At 42.1% G+C, this 15,974-nt stretch overlaps 1 protein-coding gene and 1 long non-coding RNA gene across 13 annotated transcripts in view; both read right to left on the reverse strand.

Moving 5' to 3' along the window:
• Positions 1–15,974, reverse strand: part of dmd (dystrophin) — a 1,663,772-nt gene that overhangs the window by 1,417,378 nt on the left and 230,420 nt on the right. The gene's annotated exons all lie outside the window — the stretch shown is intronic.
• On the reverse strand, positions 2,525–12,873 carry LOC116980717. Its single transcript, XR_004414048.1, has 3 exons — positions 12,862–12,873; positions 7,912–7,914; positions 2,525–2,662 (listed from the first exon to the last, which is right to left on the reverse strand). It is a non-coding gene; the product is annotated as an uncharacterized LOC116980717 (long non-coding RNA).

Genomic DNA, 15,974 nt, shown 5'->3' on the forward strand with positions numbered 1-15,974 from the left:
ATGACCTTGGATTGAAATCCCTCCATGTGCTACTTTTAACGTGCTTCCTAAATTTACAGTGCATTAGTGTCAAATTGAGCAACAGAAACAAATGCAACTGAGAGTGTTGTTATTATACAGGACGAATAAGCAGCTCAAAATTCCCATCAGTGTGCACATAATCTGGGTCCTCCCCACATTAATTTAATGCATTACAGAAGAAATTCGATGAGCACACATTCAATCAAAAGTCTTCGGATGTTTTGCCAATAGTATACTTAACAAACAAGTAGTTCCTTTTTATTTGGTTGCCAAATTACATCAAAATGAGTGGAATCTAATTATGTTAGACGGATTAGGATGAACAGAGCATAAAAGCAGCTTTATAAGTAACAAACACCAAAGCCAACAGAATTAAGTCAGAAGTGAATTAAAAGCTGGTTAAAAAGGCTGTTCCAAAAGTGCTGTGTCTGAGATTAAAAATACTTGTTTTGTTTTTTTACACATCTTGATGTTTATTTCTCCTCGATTTAAATACCCTTCAAGAATAATAATTACTGGTTTCAAGTGTAGTCACAATGAGAAAGAAAGTGCATTCACACCTGGTTTTGATAAACGTCCTGGCATCCCAAAATAGCTAATCAAACGGATTCATTTAGTATATACAGTGCATTCTGAAAGTATTCAGACTCCTTCACTTTTTCCATATTGTTACGTTACAGCCTTATTTTAAAATGGATTAAATTCTTTTTTTTCCCATCAATCTACACATAATACCCCAGAATTATTGGCGCCGACCTGTAGGGGGTATGGCTGCCTAGCCTGCAGCTGTCTGTTTTTCATTTATTTTTTCTTATTTTTAGTTAGTTTAGTGTTTTGTTTTTAAGGAGTTCTAGCTTTTATATGTGTGGGGAGGGGGGGGGGAAGGGGGAAACTAATTTACAGGGTCCCTACCTGGTCGGAGATGCAGCTTTTCTCCGGGCTGCACTTTCGACCCGTCCTCGTGGCCTACCAGCGGGCCTGGAGCGGCATTTCCTGAGGGGACCGCCCGGAGCCTCGGCATTGGCGGCAGCGGCGGCTGCAGAGCTGCGGGTCCGAGGAGCGACGGGGCCGTCCGGAGCCGTCCGGAGCCTCGGCATCGGCGGCCGCGGCATCGGCGGCGGCGGAGCTGCGGGTGTGAGGACGGCGGTGCAGCGCTGGAGCGCCATTGCGGGGCGGGCGGTGCCTTGCCTGGGTCGCCGCGCTGGAACTCCGGTGAGCTGGGACGGCGTTAAAAACATCGCGGAGCTGCGGGCGGCGGCGCTGAACTTTACACCGGGAGCCTGGGATCTCTCGATGAGATCGCCAGTTGAGCTCCATTCGGCGCGGCCTTGTCGGCTCCGGAAGCCACGGTCTCGAGTAGGGAGGCGGCCGTTCCAGGGTTCCCAGGCCGCTGGGAGGACTCTCCCGACGCCGGAACATCATCACCCGGCGAGGACGGCTTGGAACATCGTGCCTCTGTAGAGGCAACTGTGGAGGCCTCAATAGGCCCGACTATGGGTGGACATTGGGGATGGGACTGGACTTTGTGCCTTCCCCCATAATGGGAACCATTGTGGGGGGATTTTTTTTATGTTAAAGCTATTTATTATTGTTATGTTTGTATTCCTTTTTTAATGTGCTGCATTGGCAAAAAGAATTTCACTACATCTAGGTGTATGTGACAATAAATCAACCTTTGAACCTTTGAGAATGAAGAAGCGAAAACAGGTGTTTAGAAATTTTTGCAAAGTAATTAAAAATAAATAACTGAAATATCACATTTACATAAATATTCAGAACCTTTGCTATGACACTCAAAATTGAGCAGAGGTTCACCTGTTTCCATTGATTATCCTTGAGATGTTTCTCCAACTTGATTGGAGTCCACCAGTGGTAAATTAAATTGATTGGACAGGATTTGGAAAGGCACACACCAGTCTATATACGGTCCCACAGTTGACTGTGCATGTCAGAGCAAAAACCAAGCCATGAAGACGAAAGAATTGACCGTAGTCCTCCGAGACAGGATTGTGTCAAGACATATATCTGGGGAAGGGTATAAAACAATTTCTGCAGCATTGCAGGTCCCGAAGAGCACAGTGGCCTCCGTCATTCTTAAATGGAAGAACTTTTAAAGGCTGAAACTTTCGAAAATGAAACGGCGCTTCATAGAGCTGGCCGCCTGGCAAAACTGAGCAATTGGGGGAGGAGGGCCTTGGTCAGGGAGATGGTCACTCTGACAGAGCTCCAGAGTTCCTCTGTGGAGATGGGAGAACCTTCCAGAAGGACAACTATATCTGCAGCACACCACCAATCAGGCCTTTACGGTAGAGTGGCCAGACGGAAGCCAATCCTCAGTAAAAGGCACGTGACAGCCCGCTTGTAGTTTGCCAAAAGGCACTGAAAGGACTCTCAGACCATGAGAAGCACAATTCTCTAGTCTGATGAAACCAAGATTGAACTCTTTGGCCTGAATGCCAAGCGTCACGTCTGGAGGAAACCAGGCACCGCTCATCACCTGGCCAATACCATACCTACGGTGAAGCATGGTGGTGGCAGCATCATGCTGTGGGGATGTTTTTCAGCGGCAGGAACTGGGAGACTAGTCAGGATCGAGGGAAAAATGAACGGAACAAAGTATGGAGAGATCCTTCATGAAAACCTGGTCCAGAGCGTTCTGGACCTCAGACAGGACAATGACCCTAATCACAACGCCAAGACTGCAGGAGTGGCTTCGTGACAAGTCTGTGAATGTCCTTGAGTGGCCCAGCCAGAGCCCGAACTTGAACCCAATCAAACATCTCTGGAGGGACCTGAAAATAGCTGTGCATCGACGCTCCCCATCCAACCTGACAGAGCTTGAGAGGATCTGCAGAGAAGAATGGGAGAAATGACTCAAATACAGGTGTGCCAAGCTTATAGCGTCATACCCAAGAAGACTTGAGGCTGTAATCGCTGCCAAAGGTGCCTCAACCAAGTACTGAGTAAAGGGTCGAAATACTTATGTAAATGTGATATTTCAGCCATTTCTTTTTAAATACTGAGCAAAAATTTCTAAACACCCGTTTTTGCTTTTTTATTTTATGGGATATTGTGTGTAGATTGATGATAAAAAAAGAAAATAATTTAATCCAATTTAGAATAAGGCTGTAACGTAACAAAATGTGAAGGGGTCTGAATACTTTCTGAATTGGGGTGGGGGAGGGGGGGGTGTGTACGTGTGCGTGTGTACATGTACTGAACTTTTTTTCTCTCTCTTGTTCATTATATTGTTTACAGTGTACTATGTTTACATATTCTGTTGTGCTGCAGCAAGTAAATCCCCTGTCCCACTTTCACGACATAATTCATGACCTTTTTTATCCATGGACATTTTTCATCAGGCTAGAAAAAACGCCCCGACCTACTTGATGCCACGAGTACCTACGACCTACCTACGTCCTCGTGACAACCATGCTGCGAGTACGAGTCAAGGGCAAACTCAGCAGAGGTCGTGAATTAGGTCGTGAAAGTGGGACAGGGGCTTAAGAATTTCATTGTTCTATCTGGGACACATGACAATAAAACACTTGACTATTGATTCAATCATCTGCAATCAACTGGTGCAGTTAAAGCATATGAATGGATTGTCTACGTCACCAGAAAACACAATTATCTCCCTTACCTTTCTGGGTGAATGGGCTAATTGCAAATCACCCATAGTTTTATGACTTAAATTGACGTAATGACATTGTTTTCATCATTACTTTTAACATTACACACATCAACGCCAAATCATGAATTTTGAAAGTCCTAGAGTGCTAAGTAGTGGTTGGACATAGTATTTTCTACAATTATAGGCTATATTTTTCAAACGTTAACTGAAACACAACTATTTGGTTACCACGATGTTATTTATGCATCATGGTTGTTTATGAAAATGGCTGCCAGGTTCCCAACTTTATAATGGATACATTTCAAAAACTTTCAAATGAATGCTATGGAACATTTTCAAATGGTCCTTGATTAGTTATAGGGAAAATATAAATGGAACAACTTTCTTCCTTTGCTATTGCGTGAAGCATATGCTATGTTGGCTCAGACAAGTTGCATCTGCTTTGAAGATCTATGCCCAGGGATTCATCCCAGTAAATGTTTAAATATGGCAGCAGCTACACATTGTATTTAGCTTCCAATTTTTTTTCCCCTTGAACCAGACTCAAATGGTGGAAGGAGGAAAAAATGAACAGCTATTGCAAGCAGCCAAGGACAAATATCTCAGCTACGTCATTAGTCTCTCCCATGAGGGATGCTGTGTGACTTATGATCAATTTACATTTTAATACCACAAAATAACATGGTCTACAAGCGTCTTCTCTATATAACTAAAAGTCTTCATCTTGTTTGTGCCCACGATGTGTCTCTGTGTCAATCTGGTTTTCCTATCTTTTTCCAAACGCTAGGCCACAGACTTCCCATTTTCACACATCCTACTCACATTTTTCCCGTGGTGGTGATAAACATCTTCCCATCGCTTTTCCACCCATATTTCCCATTACAGCATTTTAAAAATACCCAAAATCAAGTTGTTAAACGGAAAATCTTCCAACCCGCTTCCAAAGTGACATGACAATGCCCCGCGACAGGGGGGGGGGGCTTCATTTAAAAAGGGGGGTTGCACGGAAGGTCATAAGGTCAAAAGGCGTGATGCACGGAGTCGTTCAACCCTTCTGCAGTACCACACACACACACGCAACACGTACGTTCCTACCTAGTAAAAACTACAAACATCACTACTGCTCACGGACAGAAAGAAGATACAAATGTTTTTCGTGATTGGCTTGCGAAAGAGCAGCGTGCCAGCGGATTGAGGGCAAGTCCCGGCCCACGACCGCTCGGGGCTGGAGGGTGACTGAGAGCTATGAACCCAAGCACCAAGGAACACTCAGACACCCGGTATAAGCAGTGGAAGGAGCGGATCCTTCGGGACAGCCCCAACTCTGCCCCCGGGGTCAGCGCTGTCCGCCCACAGCCGCCTTCTGCCTCGTCTCCCCCTGTGCGGCCGCACTGTGACGGGATGTGGGTCAGCAGCGCCCCACGCGGGGCCGGGTGGAGCGGGGCTGCGGCTCCGGGCAGCGGACACACGGGGACACAAAACCCGGCAACGTCCCCATCAGCTGCAGCAGAGTTGGGGACAATCGGGTCCCTCCGCCCACCCAGAGTCACTGCACCGGCACCGGACCCCCACCCACACACGGGGTGATTCACCCCCCCCCCCCTCGACCCCGACCCAATCAGGCGCCACTCCAAATGGCAGAACTCGCAGTTCAGGCGTGGCCTGCAGCGGCATAGACAACATCCCTTGGCCAGGCCAGGCCAACCCCTGCAACCTCATCCTAATAACGTCGCCAGGACAACATGCCTTCCAGGCCAAGTTGAGACACTAGCATTTTTTCCAACTCTAAATTTGCAGGGTCCAAGATGGTCCCGGAAACGTGGCGACTTTTGTGTACTGTCTCATTGTATTCTGCTATTCTTACACTATGTGCCCAAGTATGATTAATGAGATTAAGTGTAGAGAGATTTTTCCTGAACTGTCTGCAAAATAAAACATTTGACTGTGCCTAGGTACGTGACAATGGAGTACCATTGAAATCCAACGTACACAAGTTTTTGGCTAATACTTACATTTTCATCATTAGTGAGATAAAACAAAATCAAAGATTAATACATGCTGCTCACATCCCTCTGCATACTATGAATGGAATTTGATAACTGAGATTGAAACAATGAAATTAAAATTAAAGTCATAGAAGTTATGATTTGTAGTTATTACTGAGGCTACATATTTGTTCTAGTAATGATAACAATTTTTTTTAAATTGCTCTCTTTGTCACCAATGATGTTGATATCATCCAGGAAGTCCTATCGTTTTTTTTTTAACTATCTAACTGTGATTGGAAATATAGGTTCCAATTTGACAAATCATATTATACAACAGCGAACACAGAAGCAATTGTACTGAGATTTCCTATTATAGACTTAGTTATGGGAGTGTTTATCGAGTGTCATAAATGAGATTAAAGTAGGTTCATTTTATTTGAAGGGCTTAATAAAGGTAAGCCTGGAAAGAATGCATATATTGAATTCCATATATTTAATACTCTTATTACTATCTTCTCTCTCTTGTGTGGCCACTACCACAACTAAACAGAGCAAGAATAAAATTAGACAAGCAATATAAAGTATACTTATAATAAGTCTCATCTTGCGGAATAAATGTAATGTAATAAATGTAATAAATGCAGGCTGGACAATTTTTAGAAGCAACCAGGAATAATAAACAGAAATCTGACTACCCTTTCTGACATTGGTACAAGTCAAGATCAACATATTTGAAAATATCTCTTTTTTTAATGGACGCATTTTAAAATTTGTTTTTTAAAAGTAGAAGCTACACTGAATAGCTCCCATAAAGGTAGAATGGCATCTCAATGAAACATTGGGATTTTTCTTCTTTTTTTTTTTAATGACTGATTTTACTTGAAAAATATACCTACTGGTTGTGAAGCAGGGTTTGAAAACGAATACCTCCGGATTCATGAAATTTCTTCCCAGCTTTTACCAGGCATCTGAACTGTTCTCTCACCAACTAGAGAGCGATCCTGACCTTCCATCTACCACATGGAAGACTTTCGAACTATCTTTAATCAGACTTTATTTTGCACTAAACGTTATACCCTTTATCCGGTATCTGTCCACTATGGACGACTGGATTGCAATCATGTATAGTCTATTCACTGACTGCATAGCACGTAACAAAAAAATCTTTTCACTGTGCCTTGGTGCACGTGATAATAATAAACTAAACCAAACTAAAGCTTACCAAATTAATTCTGCCTGCACATTATAAATATTTCTGCATGCAGCCTTTGGTAATGGTGTTGAGATTGGCCACAGGTTCTACTATTACTCAGGGTCTAGTGCTCATCTGCACTGCTTGAAGGTGGTCCAAACCCCTTAGAGGAGAACCACAATATGGCTTGAACAGGCACAAAGACATGCAGGAAGTAAACTAGACTTGTGAATGGTAACAATTCACAAGAGAGGATTCAGTATTTCTAAAGAAAGAATCAATAGAACGACGACCTCTCGTAACTACAGCCATGGTGATGCTGGAAGCCTTCCAGATAACATAACAACTTTAGTCAATGCCAATAATGTTACCTCACAAGCCGGAGCAGAAAGGCATCACCATTGCTGTCATTACGAGAGGTCTTCTTTCCATTGATTCTTTCTTTGAAATACTGAATCCTCTCTTGCGAATTGCTACCATTTCACAAGTCTAGTTCACTTTCTGCATGTCTTTCTTTATGTGCCTGTTCAAGCCATATTTACATTCATTATCTGCATCTTCAAACATACAACATTGCCCTTAGACACTACTCAGTTAACCACACATCCTTCACACCCTCACCCAACAGCCACCAACCATGAACCAGGAGCCATATCACACATTCATGTCCTTAGCTTCCCTCACAATTAGCACTGCACTAAACAGCCAACCCTCTCATCTCAACTTGCTTTCACTGACGATTGTTCATCCATGATAGCAAAGTCACAGATAGTACATAACATTCACCGACATACTCTGATGCAGGACAAAATAATGATTCACCAAAGACGAGTGTATCGATATGCCCTACCATATGCCAGCTATTGAGACATTAGTTTAGACTGTGGCCACCAGGGTTTTGAGAACAGTTCCACTCCTAAAACTGCTCCTCTCTCGGCCCTGACTTACAAACTGCATATAGTGTGAGCATGCACCTCTTACTCAAATCCATTCTGGCCTCCTTCTGCAGTAATCCATGAGAGAACTTGACAAAGTCCAGGGAGTTAATCTTCTTTGAGTTGTTTGTGCAGCCTCACAGTCTCGCGACTGACAGCCTCTGAATTCCCCTCAATAAATCTCTTGCCCCATAAACCAATTCCCTTTAATCACCCTTTCAAATCCTCCTTCAATTTTTCCCTACATTCCTGTGACATGCATACTTGAGGAATTTTTCACATTAAAGGTCTTGTACAAATCCAGGTTGGTTTGCTATTGGATCCGTGCAAGGAAGATATATTGTGTGAATGGTCACACTCAGAGAATGCAATATTAGATTAACTGAAATTTAAAGAAATTGGAACCCAGATACGATAAGGATATGAATGGGGATTTCAGCTGCTGATCGAGTCTCGGGTGGGATCCACCATTCTTTAAAATAAGTGCACACTGCTTAATGAGCAAGATGCTCATTTATTGCTCATATTCTATGTCGCTCTTCTAGGGAGATGCTAACTGCATTTCGTTGTCTCTGTACTGTACACTGCACAATGACAATAAAAAAATTGAATCTGAATCTGAAAAAAACTGCTGGAGGAACTCAGCGGATAAGGCAGTGCCTGTGGTGCTAAATGACCAAACGACATTTCAGGTCGGGACCCGACTTCAGACTGACATTGTTCATTGATAGTTTCTTCCCAGACTTCACACAAATAACAGACATAATTTAAAATAGAGGGGACATTCCATCAACTTATTCATACAGGAGCTCAAAGTGGATGACATGTTCCTGATATTTTAGACTCTTGCTATTTAAAATGTTATCTGATCTTTTACCCTTATTTATTTTCCATCTAATGCTTGCCATATATGGGGACATCTCAATACTTGTCACCCAACTGGTCAGGCTTCCATAATTATCCTACTTTTGTGGGATATTTATAGACACAAATTAATGCCTATAATAATTCAAGTTGAAGGATAAAATATATTTCAAGCTTTGTTGAACTGCTGCAGGAATAGCGAGCAACTAAATCTGCCTCGTAGGTTGCAAGTTAACACATTTTTTTGAGAACAGAGGACACAGCTTCATCGGAACTTACCCTGAATATCTGTAACAGTCACAAACCTAAAAAAAATATGGAAAATCAAAGCTCAGTGAAATCTGAGAGAAGATGCAGATATTCTCCAGTTTCCGTCTACCTCAGGCAAAGCTTTCTGTCCTCGCCTTAATTTTTTAACAAGTAGTATTGGGAAAGATTTAAAATAGTTTGAAGTCACAGTAAATACAAGCCCTTTGAGCCTTCTAGTAAGTAATTTTCAACCACTGGAAGGCATTTTATTAGTCAAAATATGTCAACTTCCAGCAACCCTACTTTCAGACTATATTCAACGTTTTATTACTGCTGAATCTTCACTGTACAACATTGACTTTCCTGGAATTGAGACTTGGAATATTATTATTATTATTATAAAATATCTCTATAATTATAAAACTCTGATCACACGCGTGTGTGTGTGTGTGTGTGTGTGTGTGTGTGTGTGTGTGTGTGTGTGTGTGTGATCACATCTGCTCGAAAAAACAACGCTATATGGTAAAATGTTTACATATTCCTGTAGTTTTATCCTGTGGTCCAAAATCGTCTTATCTGAAAAATTCATGCTTTATTTCTCGAGTTATTTATGAAAATGTTCACAACTCTGTAAAAACGTTGAAAATAAACAAGCTGATGACGTCACAATGGGTCTGCTCCGCGCGGCCTGCTGCGCACTGTTTTCATCGCGCTGCAAGTTACGTCACCCTCCCCGACTCGCAGTCCTTTGGTCGCCGCCGGCAGCTCGCAGTGCGCCCCGCTCAGCCAGCCGTCCGCCCCGCCCGCAGCCCAGCCCCCCACCTCTCTCTCCTTCCCCCCTTATTCAAAAGTGACGCACAAAGAACAAGCAAGTCGAGCCATGGACCGAAGACCAAAGATCATAGCTGAAGACTCTCTTCCCTCAGCCTCACTCTGGCGCCTGCAGCTGTAGCCTGGAGCTGGAGCTCGGAATGTGGGAGTATTGCGTTCGGGAACCAGCCCTCCCATGTGACACTGTGCCTCCCCCCCCATCCCTAAAACTCTACCCCTTCCTGCTCTCTCTCTGCCCCACTCCACCTCTGCTTTGCCCTCCCCCCTCTCTGCTCCGCCCTCTCTCCCTCTCCGCTTGCGAGTTGGGAGCTATGCGTGAGTGGATAGAGCAGGGGCTGGGGGAAAAGGAGCGAATGAATAATATTAATATAATATCAAGGAAGGTGGTGTGCGTGTGTGTGTGTATGCGTGTGTGTGTGTGTGTGTGTGTGTGTGTGTGTGTGTGTGTGTGTGTGTGTGTGTGTGTGTGTGTGTGTGTGTGTGTGTATGCGTGCGTGTGTGTGTGTGTGTGTGTGTGCGCGCGCCTGTGCGTGTGCGATTTTAGTTGGCTTTGAGGCGTCCCGCCCTTTCGGATAGTTTGCATTTAGGCGTCCCACCCTTTTGGTTAGTTGGCATTTCGGCTTAGTTTCAATTTAGGTATTTGTCTTCCACTTCTTTGCTTCGGCTTCTTGTCAGTCAGCACCACGTCTGGTTACCGTCACAACACTCAATGATTAATAAATACTAAAGGTAGACAAAAATTCTGGAGGAACTCAGCGGGTGAGGCAGCATCTATGGAGAGAAGGAATAGGCGAGGTTTCTGGTCGAGACCCTTCTCCATAGATGCTGCCTCATCCACTGAGTTCCTCCAGCATTTTTGTCTACCTTTGATTTTCCCAGCATCTGCAGTTCTTTCTTAAACAATACATACTGAACAAACATTCAGGACATGCCCCTGACACAGCAATGGTCCCTTGCAGTGTAGCCACTGAATCAAATGTTTGTGTTAATTAGCAACACTTGGAGGGAGTAATGTACTTCTAATTTACATTTGTTGAACAGTTTTAAGAGATTTTCAAAAAAGCTTCATCTTCACAAGTCCGCCAAACCAGTCAACTCAGACAAAATGATAATTCAGAGTGAGCTTCAGATGTTGCTTGCTTTAATCTTTTTTTTTGTTGAGTCAAAATTCAAGTGATAATGTTCCAAAGTGGTTTTGGTCAATCATATTTTAAGGACATGAGCAAAATAGATTGGATGCACTGATGTTTGATGCTTTCCATCATTGGGATAAGCCTTGGAGCAGCCTATTGCCAGTAGTAGGACATCCACTGGTGAACATTAAGGATAAAATTAATTATCACTTGGAGATTGTCATCAGAGTTTTGTTGAAGAAAGATTGTGTCGGTCTTGCCAGATTCTTTTCTCTACGAAATTCAAGGATTGATAACAAGGGAGCAATGAATATTGGGTACAAGGACTAGACAGGTTTGAAAAAGTATCGAGCATCATTTTTTTTTGGTACGTGATATTTAAAAAGTTAATGATAAGTTTGATGAAAAGTTAGCAAAGGAATAAGAAGCAAAGGTTGTGTTAACTGGTAATGTAAGCAGTGGGGTCCACCACACAACTGTTGGGAATGATACAAGTATCATTTCTACTCCATGGAATATATAAAATGGTGGAAAATTGTGCATGGGCAGAATGAATCTGGTATCAGTGGGCAATACAAAATAGAGGAAAGTAGTAAACAGTGAATGGAATTAGAGGTTATGATGGAACAGTGAGATAGATAAAATGAAAAACACCTGACAGATAAAATGTAATGTAGAAAAGTATGAAGTGGTCCACTTTGCATGAAATAACAAGATGTGGTATAAACCAGATTACACTGTTGTGAGTGGGATGTTCGACTGAAGAGCCTTGATTGCGCCCACTGGCTTCCACTTCATTTAGTAGAGGATCAGTTGGAACCGGCACAATCATGTGCAGCAAAACAAATACCGTACACATGTTCTTTAATTAACCAAGAATCAACGATAATACTTCCATGTTTTGGATTGAACTTGCAGACAAATTACCAGCAGCAATGCCTGGTCTGCTTTGTACACTTGAGACAATAGCAGATACAATTTAATGTGGAAATGTATGAAGTGATCCACTTTGCATGAAGTGTAAACGGGAGATGCTTAAATGGTACCTCAGCCTCCAAATTTTTTATTTAAACAAGTTTCTTTCAAAGACTAATTAATGCTCATAAGTACCAGAAGTGTTATGCTACAATAAGAGAGGAAATATCTGCAATCTTAAAAAACCCCACAAAATGCTGGAATAACCAAGGAATGGGTGACGCTTCAGGTCAAGACCCTTCTTCAAACAGACCCGAAACGTCAGTCATTCCTTCTCTCCAGAGATGCTACCTGTCCCACTGAGTTACTCAAGCATTTTGTGTCTATCTTCAGTGTAAACCAGCATCTGCAGTTTCTTCTTTCCATCTAACGTTAATTTTCTGGAGCAAGATAATGGTTTAGGATTAATTATCACTAATTATGGCATAGAAAATCCATTACATTTGACTGTAGATGCCCCAGCATTTGCATCTACCTTTAGCTCGAGACCTATGGCCCCTGACCCCAAGTTGAGAACATTGCTGTGATGTCCATGCAGATTCCACCAGTCAATACTCTAATAGCACAGCCTACTGAGGAACCGATATGGCTGACAGCAACTTCCGAGTCCCATATTTAATTGCACATGGCAGACACAGGTAGTTGTCGTTAGTACTATGTTGCAATAAAGCTAAGGACGAGTAATTTCACCATCATAAGTACACCAAATGCAGCGACATTATTTATTGCAGTACCCTTTGATTATGAAAGTTTTGAAGTTATCCTGTGGAAATCATATGATTCAGTTCAAGGCTCAGCCAGCACAGCATCAATCACAGTTATTTCATTTTAATGTACTTCTGGGGTAGGCTAAGTGCTGCATGACTTGCAACATACACACTATTTGTTAGTTACACTACCTTAGGCGATACAGATATTTTCAGAGCCAAAGGAAGGAAAATAATTCAATGGGGCTATGGATTGAAATCAAAGAACCTTGCATTTGTTGGACAAATCATCACATTGTTCGATACCTTGGTCAGATGACTATTGATTTTACTGCATGTGCAGTGAATGTGCCCGAAACATTTTCCTCCAAATATTCAATTAAAAATCAATTTCTTGTAGGAATTGTTCCTACAAAATAAAGGTGTTCCTGTTCAAAGATTATAGCTTGTTTCAGAAAATGACAAAGCCGTTTAAAAAAATAATCCTTTAACCTTGTAAAGTAATACGTTTTTGAAATAATAACACTAAAATTCCAGGAAAACCTTTCATCAATAATTTATGCACAGTGAATGTCACTTATGAGCAATGATCATATTGAAACACCTCGAGCTGCCTTTATGTGGTAACATTAACCACTTAACTTGGTTAAGCCAACCACTTTACCAACCCACACAAGATCAGATTCCAGTGCAGAATTACTATCGGTACAGCTCTGTTCATTGATTACATCAGATTCATGTCATATGGTGGTCAAGGTAGTTGTCATTAGTACTATGTTGCAATAAAGCCAAGAGATAGCATTTTCACCATCATAAGTACACCAAATGCAGGGCCATTATTTCTATCCATTCCTTCGATACAGAGATGCTGCCTGTCCCCGCTGAGTTACTCCAGCTTTTTATGCCTATCTTTGGTTGAGGTATTCTGGGTTTAGGGGAAGAGTAATCAATGGTGTGTAGTTTTATGTAAATCATGATAATTAACCTGTCGTGCATTGTGTAACATAATCCATGTTTGTAAAAGCCCCAATGCACCTTAATATGGTCATAAAAACAATGCATGAATTGTTGATCATTTCTGCACAATTTCTGATCAAGATTTTATATACAGATGAAAGAAAATCCTCCGAGGCTGCAATAAGCAGATGATGTTAAGTGACCTGTTATCAATCTTAAATTGATTTTTTTTTTTAATGGACAATACTATCTATATCCCTTAAAATGCCTTAAAGTTATTTTTAATTTTTTGTTGTTGAAATGAGTGTTTGTAATATATTTTCCAGAACTTGTAGCATTGAATGGAACATAAAGAAACCAGTCCAGTTAGTTCAGTGAATATTGAACATTACATTGCTTTCTCAGGCCTTACTAACCCAGATAACACACAGACTAGTGTTACATTTATCCACCTCTAGATTTAATGCAGCTGATAGAAATTATATTTTAAAACAGAAATGACACAAGCCATGTACCCCAGTTAAAAAGTATATTTGTAATCTTGCCACAAAGGTACCCAATGCCATGTTAAACAAACAGCCTGAAGTTGTACTGAAACTGATTCAGTTATTAACTGCAGTGACTGGGTCCAGTCTATTTAATCCGAAGGTAACAGCCTTATCTCTGATTCAATCAACTTCTTCCTTCAGACTATACCCCATGCTGACAGATTGACCAAAGGACATGCCCTGATTACACCACCTTTAATAACACTTAGGTAAAATGCAACACGTTTTCTTCATTCATCTATCCAACCAAGTTTGCCTCGATCCAGCAGGTAAGATCATTTCAAGAAAGTTTTGAATTTGCTTTTCAAAAAGAAAATATATTTTGTTCAAGCAGTTACAGTACCATCTTCATGTCATTTTAATGTGGAATGTCATTATTTTTGCAATGCTCAGAAGTCCCCACTTATAATAGAAACCTTTGCATCAACTTTGTTGCAGTTAGAATTTGGTTATTTTGCCCTGTTAACATGAAGACACAAGTCATTTGATTAGAGGTAAGCTGCAGATTCACGGTTCCGCTGGGTACGTGCTGTTTCCACCAGTGTGATCATGGGCACAGTCACTGGACAGGGAGAAAGCTTCAAGCTGATCTGTGATGCCAGATCCACACCCAGGTTTCACTGCAGTTCCATTGGAGGTAGGAGGTGGTTGGATCTCAGCAGGGCCGAGGGTGGGTGTAGCCTAGAAATCAGGAGGACTGGGGAGGACACAGCATTTGCTTTGCTGCGAGAGGGATTAAAGGCTTTCAGTCGTTCCAACGCGAGGAACATCATATTTAAATCGAGTAAGATAACATTAAATTCCTTTTTGCCAATGGAGAGCTACAGCTCAAGCTATGAATATAAATCCATCTTTCTCAGCATCTACACTTACTCATGCAAGGATTCACCAGGTGTGGGTGGGCCGATCCTTGGATCAGGATAGGCACATCCACTCAAACTGCTGGATCACTGGAAAGGAGGTTACCTGTTGTCACAGGAGCTGAGAAATACGTTTACCCCATGGAGCTGGTAGGAGGGCCTCAATGGAGCAGTCGAAGCGCTGGGCAAGCAGTCAGCAAATGGATGAAGGCCATGGACAGGCATTTGCAGCTGATCAAACAACTTCTTAAATGAAAGGGAAAAAAATACCAGCTGTAGCCATATACATGTAGAGGTCCCAAAATATATATTTTAGTAAAAACTAGCTGTTCTCCCACTGTAGAATGTACACACAGCTTTGTGGAATAGCGACTGGATAGAGCACTCCTCAGAGATTTCTCACATGGTCTCACTTATTATTCTGTCCTAGCCTCATTTCCGATTATTCCCTTGCATTCATTCTACCTTTTTACCTTGCAGTTGTCCACCAACCTACATTATCATCCCCTCTGAGCTTTTCACTATCCTGCATGCATCTCCGACGTATTGTCTCTCCCCCATCCTCCCACCCAAGTTTAACGCTGCTTTTACTCATAACTACCCAGGTGCGGCTCCTGTGGCAAGTCAAGTGATAAAATAAAATGATAATTGTGCCTTCATCCATGAGATGGTGAAATTATCTTCATTTGGACATTGTATTCCAATTGGATGTTAGCTTCATCCTTCGTTAGAATTGCAATATCTTGCGTTTATCTGGCACTTTTTACATTGCAAAACTTCCAAGGGCACTTCACTGAGGTGCGATTCGAAAAAAATGTTACACTGACCCAAATGAGGTGTTCGAACAGGTGATTTAAATGCTTGGTCAAAGCAGTAACCTTAAAAGTCTAAAAAAGCTGGAAAATGAGACGACTCAATGAGCCGACGGGCCTGTTTCCACGCTGCATCTCCAAACAAAAACTGAAACTAAACGACATTCCAGGACTTTGGCAACTCAGGCCATGCCCAGCAATGGCAAAAAGAATAACATTTGGGAACCGTGCAAATTGCCACAACTCTCCAAGCTTCAGGAGTCAGGTA

This window comes from Amblyraja radiata, chromosome 14, assembly GCF_010909765.2.
Source record: "Amblyraja radiata isolate CabotCenter1 chromosome 14, sAmbRad1.1.pri, whole genome shotgun sequence".
NCBI classification, from domain to species: Eukaryota; Metazoa; Chordata; class Chondrichthyes; order Rajiformes; family Rajidae; genus Amblyraja; species Amblyraja radiata.